This window comes from Melanerpes formicivorus, unplaced genomic scaffold (assembly GCF_026170545.1).
Source record: "Melanerpes formicivorus ecotype bairdi unplaced genomic scaffold, bMelFor1.0.p_v2 SCAF_152, whole genome shotgun sequence".
NCBI classification, from domain to species: domain Eukaryota; kingdom Metazoa; phylum Chordata; class Aves; order Piciformes; family Picidae; genus Melanerpes; species Melanerpes formicivorus.
The window spans coordinates 151123-161559 of NW_027142504.1; positions in this window are offsets into that span (position 1 = coordinate 151123).

A 10437-nucleotide genomic window follows, 5' to 3' on the forward strand; every position below is an offset into this window, starting at 1 on the left:
GCCATGATTCTGAGGGAAGTCTGCACTGAAGCAGACTCCTGGCGAGACTTGTGGACTCAGAGAGAGGAGTTGTGCTGGAGCAGGTATACTGGTGGGGCTGGAGCAGTTTGTGGAGGACTGGCTGCTGTGGAAGAGATGCTATGTTTGAGCAGGGGGAGAGTCTGAGGAGCTCTTCTCCTGAGGAGGCAGGAGCAGCAGAGGCAACTTGTAATGATAACTGACTGCAGCCCCCCATTCCCTGTCCTGTTGTGCTGTTGGAATGGTGCAGGCAGACAAAAGTTTGGAGTAAAGGTAAGTCTGGGAAGGGTGGAAGGAAGGCGTTTTTAAGACTTGGTTGAGCTTCTTATTATCTTCCTTGGATTTGACTGGTAACAAATTAAACAGGATTTTTAGAAGCTGTTAACTTCTCTGGCAGCTGTGCCCTTCACACAGTGTGGGCTCTCGCACTATGGGTAGATTTGCACGTTCCCAGATCCAGCTCTTAAGTGGTGTATTTAGAGCATCTGTTGTAGCATTAAGGAGAGGTTTCTGCCATGCTGTGTTGATGGAGAACATTTTGTGACATCTTGGGATTGAATCCTTCTTTTGAACACATCCTCTGGCTTTGGATACCTTCCTGCTTGCTTCCTGCAAAATGCATTCATTTGAGACGCTTTCTTTTTAACTTTTGCAATGTCTTTACTTACCTGTGTCACTCCTGAGAAAGGATGAAGCTGTGATATGCTGGCACATTAGTCTAAAAATGAGGGTAGTGTGGTACTGAGATGAAAATTAAGTGTATTGCTAATGCTTAGCTCAGTGCTGGGGAAGAAGAAGTCTGATGAAAAACAGCAGTTTCTGTTTCTGCAACTGTTTAAAGACTAATGACAAAAAAGACCAACAGAAACTTGGAGTAATTTAGTCTTTACTGCAGCTGGGCTCCTGCTCCTCCCCTTCCTGCTGTTTTTAAACAAGTTACTTTTAATATTACCTAGACATTAATGTTTTAGATTGGGTACTATTCATGCTTCATAACTACTTTTCATAGCTGTTTCAAGGGGTCCAGGCCAAATTCCACTGAGGTCAATTAGAAGATTCCAAAGAAATCCTTCCTTCCCCTCCTTGCATTAGTATGCAGCTTGTAAGAGGGCTGACATTGGCCTGTGCTTCTATCTTCAAATATTCCAAAGGCAGATTTTCCTATGGGAAGAACTATCACTATGTAATTTGTGGGTGGTACTTAAGGGGATGATACCCAGGCTAAAAGACTTCTCTAATTTAGAGCCCAATTTTCAGACATGCTGAACACAAATCTACCTGAAGTTAAATATAGGTGTTAGTGGTCAATACCTCTGGAAACCAGAACCATATTTTGTAACAACCCTCGTTTTGTCTCAGGCTTGTATTGTCCAGAACTAGGTTTAGAGTAGTTTGGAAGTGCATTTCAGTGTGTTCTTTCTGCAGATGTTGCAGCAAAGTGGTATATTATGGTAAAATATGTTCTGTTTTATTTGTATCTTAACTTCATGCTTGTGAGTATCTGACTCTTATAAAATTCCCTTTGAAATGGACTTCAAACTTTATGTAACTAAAGGCATCTTTCTTCACAGTAAGAGTATAGTGGGTCTTTGGTCTGGTACGCTATAAAGAAATGAAGGATGAGTTGTAAAATACTGTGGGAAAGATTGATTGGTTTGTTTGTTCATACTGTGGATGGCTAACTGGATAAATACCACTGCAGCTTGGTGCAGAAACTTGAATTTCTTTTGTGTCACTGCACTTGCAGCATGGTCTAGGAGAAATGCTTTAAATAGTAAGGCCTGAAGCCTCCATGCTGTATGTGTGAAGTCCCTGAACCCCAAAGGTCTAGCTGTAATCGTAACTTTGAGAATACTCTTTTAAAGCTTACAAATGTAATTTTTATGTGGCATGCTTTAACTGAAGAGTTTCACATCTGTCTGGGGTGTTTTAAGAAATCAGCAATGATTTCTGGTATTTGAAACCAAGCTTGAAATTATGCTGAAAACACAGTTCTTGCAGAGACTTTTCAGCTGAATTAATTACAGTACAGTCAAGCCGTGGCATGTGGGACAAGGAACATCTGGTGACAGCCTTGGCTGATCTTACAGTAGATTGCATTGGTGAGTGTAAATAGTTTTCTGGACATAATTATGTAGTCATTATGCCCTTTATCAGGTTATGTACTTGTGATGGGTTTGGCCATCGTGACAAAACAATCCCACACTTAAGGACTCTGGAACTGTTCACTTCCAGTGAGAAATTACTTGCAGACTCATTATGTTTGTCTAAGGCTCCTTGTAATAGGAAATCTCTTTAGGTACCTTAGCAGTGTACATCATTATCTTTGTATATTCCAGCTGAAACTGTTAGAAACACAAGAAGAGATCTTGAAACAAGTCAACAGCAACAAAAAAGAAATCAAACTGTGCTATTTCCAGACCCACTTCATAGAGAGGTCTGCTGCCTCCCTGGTGCCCAAGTAAAAGACATTGTAGATAGAATTCCCAACCTCGTGAGTCCATCAGACTACTACCCACTGCTGGTCTTTCAGGTGGGTAGTGACGATGTAACAATGAGGGGCTCACAATCCATTAAAAAAGACTTCAGAACCTTAGGGCAAATGCTAAAGGGATCAGGGGCTCAAGTCGTGATCTCTACTATCCCTCTAACGTCAGCAACGGATGAGGACACACTGAGGAAGGGCCAACAGGTCAATTCATGGCTCAGGGGCTGGTGCCATCAACAGGGCTTTGGGTTCCACAATCACGGATTGGTTTTCAAGGCACCAGAGCTGAAAACAACTTATGGGACACACTTGTCCCAGAGGGGGATAAGAATCCTGGGGCAGGAATTGGCAGGGCTCATGGATAGGGCTTTAAACTAGATTTGAAGGGGAAAGGGGTTAATAGTCTCCTGCTGGCCGGTGACAAACAGAGGGGCAGCTCACCAGCAGTAGAGAGAAGGAGAGCTGGTAAGGGCTCTCAACTTGCTACCCTGAGGCAAGCCACGAATGATCCACCAGGACATTCTGTGGAAACCGAGGGGATTTGGCACAAGAGGAGGACAGGGCCAGCCCAGCTGAAGTGCTTCTATGCGAATGCGCGCAGCTTGGGCAACAAACAGGATGAGTTAAGGGCCACTGTGCTGCTGGGATGCCACGACATAGTGGCTGTTACTGACACTTGGTGGGATGAATCCCATGACTGGGATGTAGGCATAGATGGGTATAAACTCTTTAGGAAGGATAGGCAGGGAAGGAGAGGAGGAGGTGTTGCCCTCTATGTCAATAGCCAGTTGGAATCAGTGGAGCTCCAACTGGGGAGGGATGATAAGCTAGTTGAGAGTGTGTGGGTTAAAATTAAAGGCAGGACAGGGGAAGGAGATATTACTGTGGGGGTCCCCTACAGGCCACCTGACCAGCAGATCCAAGCAGATGAGGCCCTCCACAGGCAAATAGAAGCGGCTTCCAGGTCACAAGCCCTGGTCCTCATGGGGGATTTCAACCACCCGGACATCTGCTGGAGGGACAGCACAGCAAGGCACCAGCAATCCAGGATGTTCCTGGACTGCATAGAAGACGACTTCCTCCTCCAAATGGTAGAGGAACCAACAAGAAATGGTGCTATGCTGGACCTTGTTCTCACCAACAGGGAAGGGCTGGTAAGCAATGTGAGGCTCAGAGACAGCCTTGGCTGCAGTGACCATGAAGCAGTTGAATTGAATCTCCTCAGGGCAATCAGGAGGAAGTATTCCAAGCTCACGACCCTAGACTTCAGGCGTGCAGATTTTGATGGCTTCAGGGATCTGCTAGCCAAAGTGTCCTGGGACAAAGCCCTGGAGGGAAGAGGGACCCAGGACAGCTGGTCAGTATTCAAGGACCACCTCCTCTGTGTCCAGGAGCTCTGTGTACCAACAAAGAGAAAAGCAGGTAAGAATGCTAGGAGGCCTGCCTGGATGGGCAAGGAGCTACTGGACACACTATGACTTAAAAGGAAACTCTACAGGCAGTGGAGAGAAGGACAGCTAGAACAGGGGGGAGATAAGGAAGCTGCCTGAGCAGCAAGAGTCCTGGTTAGGAAAGCCAAAGCAGAGTTTGAATTGAATTGAGCCAGGGAGATTAAAGGGAACACTAAGAACTTCTACAGGTATATGAATGGGAAGAAGAAGCCTAGGGAAGGTGTGGGCCCCCTCAGAAAGGAAACTGGTGACATGGTCACAAGTGATGAGGAAAAGGCTGAGGTACTTAATAACTTCTTTACCTCAGTCTTCACTGCAAGGGCCTCTAGCCACACTCCTGATGTTATGGAAGTCAAAGCCAGGGACGGGGAGGAAGAACTGCCCATTGTAAGTGCAGATCAGGGTCGTGATCATCTGAAGAACCTGAAAGTGTTCAAGTCCATGGGACCCGACGGGATACACCCACGGGTGCTGAGAGAACTGGCAGAGGAGGTTGCTAAACCCCTCTCTATTCTATTTCAAAAGTCATGGCAGTCTGGGGCAGTCCCCACAGACTGGAAAAGGGGAAACATTGCTCCCATTTTCAAACAGGGTAAGAAGGAGGAACCAGGGAACTCCAGGCCAGTCAGTCTCACCTCTGTGCCTGGAAAGATCATGGAGCAGATCCTCCTGGAGGCACTACTGGCTCAGAAGAATAGTGAAGAGGTGATTTGGAACAGTCAGCATGGCTTTGCCAAGGGCAAATCCTGCCTGACCAACCTGGTGGCCTTCTATGAGCAGGTGACAAAATTAATAGCTGAGGGGAGAGCAACTGATGTCATTTACCTGGAGCTGAGCACAGCCTTCGACACTGTCCCACACCACATCCTGGGCTCCAGGCTGGTGACACATGGGTGTGAGGGGTGACCACTAGATGGATAAGGAGCTGGCTTGAGGCCTGCACCCAAAGAGTGGCTGTCAATGGCTCCATGTCCCAGTGGAGGCCAGTGACAAGCGGAGTTCCTCAGGGATCAGTCCTGGGTCCAGGCTTGTTCAACACCTTTGTGGGTGCCATGGACAGTGGCACTGAGTGCACCCTCAGCAAGTTTGCTGATGACACCAAGCTGTGTGGTGCAGCAGACAGCTGGAGGGAAGGGATCCATCCAGAGGGACCTGGACAGGCTGGAGAGGTGGGCACAAGCCAACCTCAGGAGGTTCAACAAGACCAAGTGCAGGGTCCTGCAGCTGGGTGGAGGCAATCCCAGGCACAAATCCAGGCTGGGCAGGGACTGGCTGGAAAGCAGCCCTGAGGAGAGAGACTTGGGGGTGCTGGTGGACAAAAAGCTCAACAGGAGCTCTCAGTGTGCACTTGCAGCCCACAAAGCCAATCAGATCCTGGGCTGCATCAGGAGAAGTGTGGCCAGCAGGTCGAGGGAGGTGATCCTCCCCCTCTACGCAGCCCTGGTGAGACCCCACCTGGAGTACTGCCTTCAGTTCTGGAGCCCCTATTACAAGAGAGATGTGGAGGTGCTGGAAGGTGTCCAGAGAAGGGCCACAAGGATGATCAGAGGGCTGGAGCACCTCTCCTATGAGGACAGACTGAAGGAGTTGGGGCTGTTCAGGCTGGAGAAGAGAAGGCTCCGAGGTGACCTCATTGTGGCCTTCCAGTATCTGAAGGGGGCCTACAGGAAGGCTGGGGAAGGACTTCTCAGGATCTCAGGTAGTGATAGGACTAGGGGGAATGGGATGAAGCTGGAGGTGGGGAGATTCAGGCTGGATGTGAGGTGGAGGTTCTTCTCCATGAGAGTGGTGAAGCCCTGGAATGGGTTGTCCAGGGAGGTGGTTGGGGCCCTGTCCCTGGGGCTGTTTAAGCCCAGGCTGGATGAGGCTCTGGCCAGGCTGGTCTAGTGTGGGGTGTCCCTGCCCATGGCAGGGGGGTTGGAACTAGCTGATCCTTGTGGTCCCTTCCAACCCTGAATGATACTATGATACTATTTTTTTCCATTCTCTTCTAGTTATATTATCTGTGAATTCATATATGTACTGAGGAAATTTAATGGCTAGATAGCTTCTAGACAATTCTAGCTTTTAAAAAGCAAATAGAAAATCATCACTCTGTGAAGCTGAACCAATCATACAGCAAAGGGAAAAGAAATCCACGTTTGCCAAGTATATAGCTATATTGTCCTGTTTATTGTCATCTGTACTGTACATAAGCAAAATGTCTCCCCTGCAACCTGGTAGCATTCCCTGTCCACTCTGAAGACTAAAGGATAGGAAAAGATGCAGGGCAAATGAAGACCAAGCTGCTGCAGATGTTGATGTCTTCCAAGTGGCAAAATACTTCTGCTGTTTTATATTTGTAAATGTACAGCTCACAGACTGAAAACTGAAAACAAAGAGAGTAATCATGCACATCAACACATTAAATCCATTGAATTTTCTAATGAAATCAGAAGTCCTGACACTTGCTGGAGAAACATTTTCAGTTGATGCAGCCTGTTGAACAATAAAGGACACCATCATGCCGCTCTTCTTTTCTGCATCTGCACCCTTGTGTCCACTTCTCTTGAAGCATGAAACCATCCTGACTTGGGCAGATTCCAGCTGCAGCATTGATGGGCACTTTATGAAGGAGGGATTCTGTGGATTGGGTTCATTTGGGATGTATCTCTGGTCTCTCTGCTTCCTTGTGTGTGGCAGGTTTGCAACACAGTGAAATTATTCCATAGCAATGGGGCCCCAGCTTTGGCCTTCCCATGACAGCTTCCTCCCAGTGCTCTGCTGCCCAAGTCAGTGCAGAATTGATTTGCTACGTGTGTGGTTTTACAGCTTACCTGCTGCACTTCTTTCTTTCCTGGCACAAAACCCAGCTGCTGAGGGTCTGCAGAGGCACCAATTTGGATGGAATGGGTTCTAAAAGAATCTAACAAATATTACTACCTGTTTGTGAAAGGTAGAGCACATAGAACATTCTTTGTGCTTTCTAGAGGCAATTGGAAGGGGAGAGATCTTGGCTTTGTATAGAAAGTCTCTACAAGCATTTTCTCTTCTGCCAGAGATTTTTTTTTCTTTCCTTAGATCTTCAAGTCTTAAACTTCTGTATGCCTAGATTTCGGCCCCTCAGTTTAAGAAGGACATCAAAACACTTGAAGGTGTCCAGAGAAGGGCAACAAGGTGAGAGGCCTTGAACACAAGCCCTATGAGGAGAGGCTGAGGGAGCTGGGATTGTTTAGCCTGGAGAAGAGGAGGCTCAGGGGTGACCTCATTGCCCTCTACAGCTACCTGAAGGGTGGCTGTAGCCAGGAGGGGGTTGGCCTCTTCTCCCAGGCAACCAGCACCAGAACGAGGGGACACAGTCTCAAGCTGCGCCAGGGGAGGTTCAGACTCGAGGTGAGGAGGAAGTTCTTCACCGAGCGAGTCATTCGTCATTGGATGTGCTGCCCAGGGAGGTGGTTGAGTCATCGACCCTGGAGGCGTTCAAGGGGAGATTGGACGTGGCACTTGGTGCCATAGTCTAGTCATGGGGTCTGTGTTGTTAGGTTGGACTCGATGATCCCCGAGGTCCTTTCCAACCTAAGTGATACTCTGCTACTGTGATTTATGATGCCCTGCTGCTGTATTTATTGTAAGAGTATTGTTTAGTTGCAGGTAGCTACAGAGTTTTAACAATGACTGCAATCACTGATGCACTGTTCAGATATGACAAAACTCTATAAAATCCTTTTGCCCTTCATGTTGTTCACAAATACAACAAACTTGTTCTGCATTAGATTTTAGAGATACCCAGGGCATATACATTTTAAGTTAGGTAGCTAGTCCAGGAGAAAACTGTTTGTTCCTGCTTATCAGGTGTTTATTAAGCATTTCCTGAACTTATAAAGGAATGATTTTATTCTGCTTAATCAATATGGGCCTGATTCCTTTGTTTTCACTGGTGTAATTTCGACTTCCACAGAACTACAGCTGCATCACGTCTATGTAAACAACAAATCCAGCACTTCTGTGGATCACTGTATGTAGCCTAGAGATACGAGAGAGCCTTGACTTAAAAGTCTCGTGCCAGTTACATTAAATCTTGGTGCAAACCTGAAAGTTAACATTTTAAGAAATGTGTATTATCAATAGTTTATGAAGAACATTTTTTCCTGTTTAAGCTGTTGGTATTCAAGACTGGATGTGATTTGTGAGATTCAGCACAAAGATTCAACAAAAAATGCCCAAATACGGTGATAATTTCTCCCCTGGGGATTTTATGTGTTTATGTATATGCAGCCTGTTTTCTTCAGCTGTATTTGACAAGCTATTGCACAGTACAATGAGATCCTATTTTTTACAGCCAATCAAAGCTGTGCCTTCCATGTAATCAGCTGTTTGCTGTGTAGCAAAACAAACCAATGCCCTATGAAAAATTAAGTTGTATTTATTTTTTAATGTAGTACTCAGAATATTAGGTATATGAATCACATAAACCAGCACCTAATTAGATTATCTGCAAATCAATGATGGTGGTAGCACCAGCTATTTAAGAGGGGGAAAATCAGCAGCACCTGTGGGGTGCCTTAGAATGTGAAAAAATGGGGTCTATCATAATTTCTTTCTTTCTTTGCCAGTTAAGGAGATGTACACCTAGGGACCAGTTTTACTGTATCCACCACTGGTTGCTAACACCATGTCCTGAACAGGAAGATGTATTTCGCTGTGCTACTGACATGGACTAGTACACTCTTTTAGAGTAATTTGGTATGATGCATTGCATGTCTACATGCATAATGTCTACAATATCTAGGTATTCTTTACATCCCCCTCAGCTATTAGACTTGGTATTTTACAGTGAGAGAGTGTTCCACAATTTAATTACACGTTTAGTACAAAACATTTCCATTTAACAGTTCCAAACTGTCTCTTCCTTTTGAGTATAACCATTTTGGCTCAGCTCCCACCCCTAGCAATGGGAGTGTCAGATACAGTCCCTAAGTGTTTGAAAATGCTATTCTTTAGTCTCCATTTATGAAATGTGTCTTCCACCCTTTATTATGCACTCACTCTTTTAATTCCTGTTATGGCCTCTACCATTGTTTTCTCAGGGAGAACAGCATAACCCACGGTGGCTGTGTTTTTACTATGAAGTCTCCTTGCATTCCCAGTGTGGCTTACAAATCCCAGCAGCCTTGCTCACAGCCTAATTCTAATTTTGTCCCTTCTAGATGAGTTAATAAGGCCAGATTATGAACCCTTACTCCTGATAACTGTTCATAAGTGGTACTTTGCTGCAGAAGACTGGCTTGAAAGTATTTCTTCATATTGGGGAGGTGGAAATTGTGTAGCTAACAGGAAAGATGCCACTCGGTATGAGGGTACAACTGACTTCTATTTTGTGAGCTGTGGAGATGGTAGAAGGAAGGGTTTGCCTTTTATGGGCCCCCTCCAATACCTCCCTCATGAGAGTTCTGGGTGTAAAAAGGTCAAAAGATCATCTTCCTGTGCTGACAGGAAAGGAATATCCTTGAGAATCTGTAATATTTATCCTCATGCAAGAGTCAGTGCAGAGAGAGAAAACCACCTTGATTTCTGTGAAACACAACCAGTCTGTTCTGACTGTAGGGCAGAGAGCTGGGAGGATGTCCTTTTGCATCCAGAGTATACTGCAATTCCTTCATCTTCTTGGCTTATGGAGTGATTAAGGGATCAGAAGCACAAGTAGTGCTCTTCTCTTTCCACTTGCAGGAAATTATGAAGGAGAAAACAGGAAGACCCATCAGATCAATACCTGGCTCTGCTCCTGTTGTCACCGGCAGAATGTGAGATGTTTTTTGATCATGGGTCAGTTTAAATGACACCAGACCTGCTGGCCACAGATGGGGTACACCTGTCTTAAAGTGGGGAAAGGATCAGGAGTTAGCAGGGCTCTCTGAAAGAGGTTTAAACTGGATTTGAAGGAGGAAAGGGATAAAACCAGCTTTGCTAGAGATAAGCCTCGGGGTGGCACGCCAATATTCGAGGGATGGTGTGCTGGAAAGGTCCTTTGGTCTGCTGTCTCAGTGGAGGATGGAGATCCATGCAGCAGCAAAGACACCAGGGTTGTTGATGGATTAGAAAGCACAGAAGCATTTGAGCGTGGTCACATAAGAATGAGGGCTTCTCCCCCTTGAAAGGTGTCAGGATCAACAGCCCAGCTGAAGTGCATCTACACCAATACCTGCAGCACAGGCAACAAACAGGAAGAGCTGGAAGCTGCTAGGCATCAGGAAAACTATGGCATAGTTGTCATCATGGAAACGTGATGGGATGAGTTTCATAACTGCAGAGCTCCTTTGGAGGGCTATAAACTCTTCAGAGGTATGAGCAAGAAAGATGAGGTGGTGAGGTAGCCCTGTATATTAGGGAGTGTTTTCATTTCCTAGAGATTAATGGTGGTGATGACAGAATCAAGTTTATGGGTAAGAATCAAGGAGAAGGCCAGTGAGGCAGAGATCAATATGACAGTGGGGAAGAGTGTCT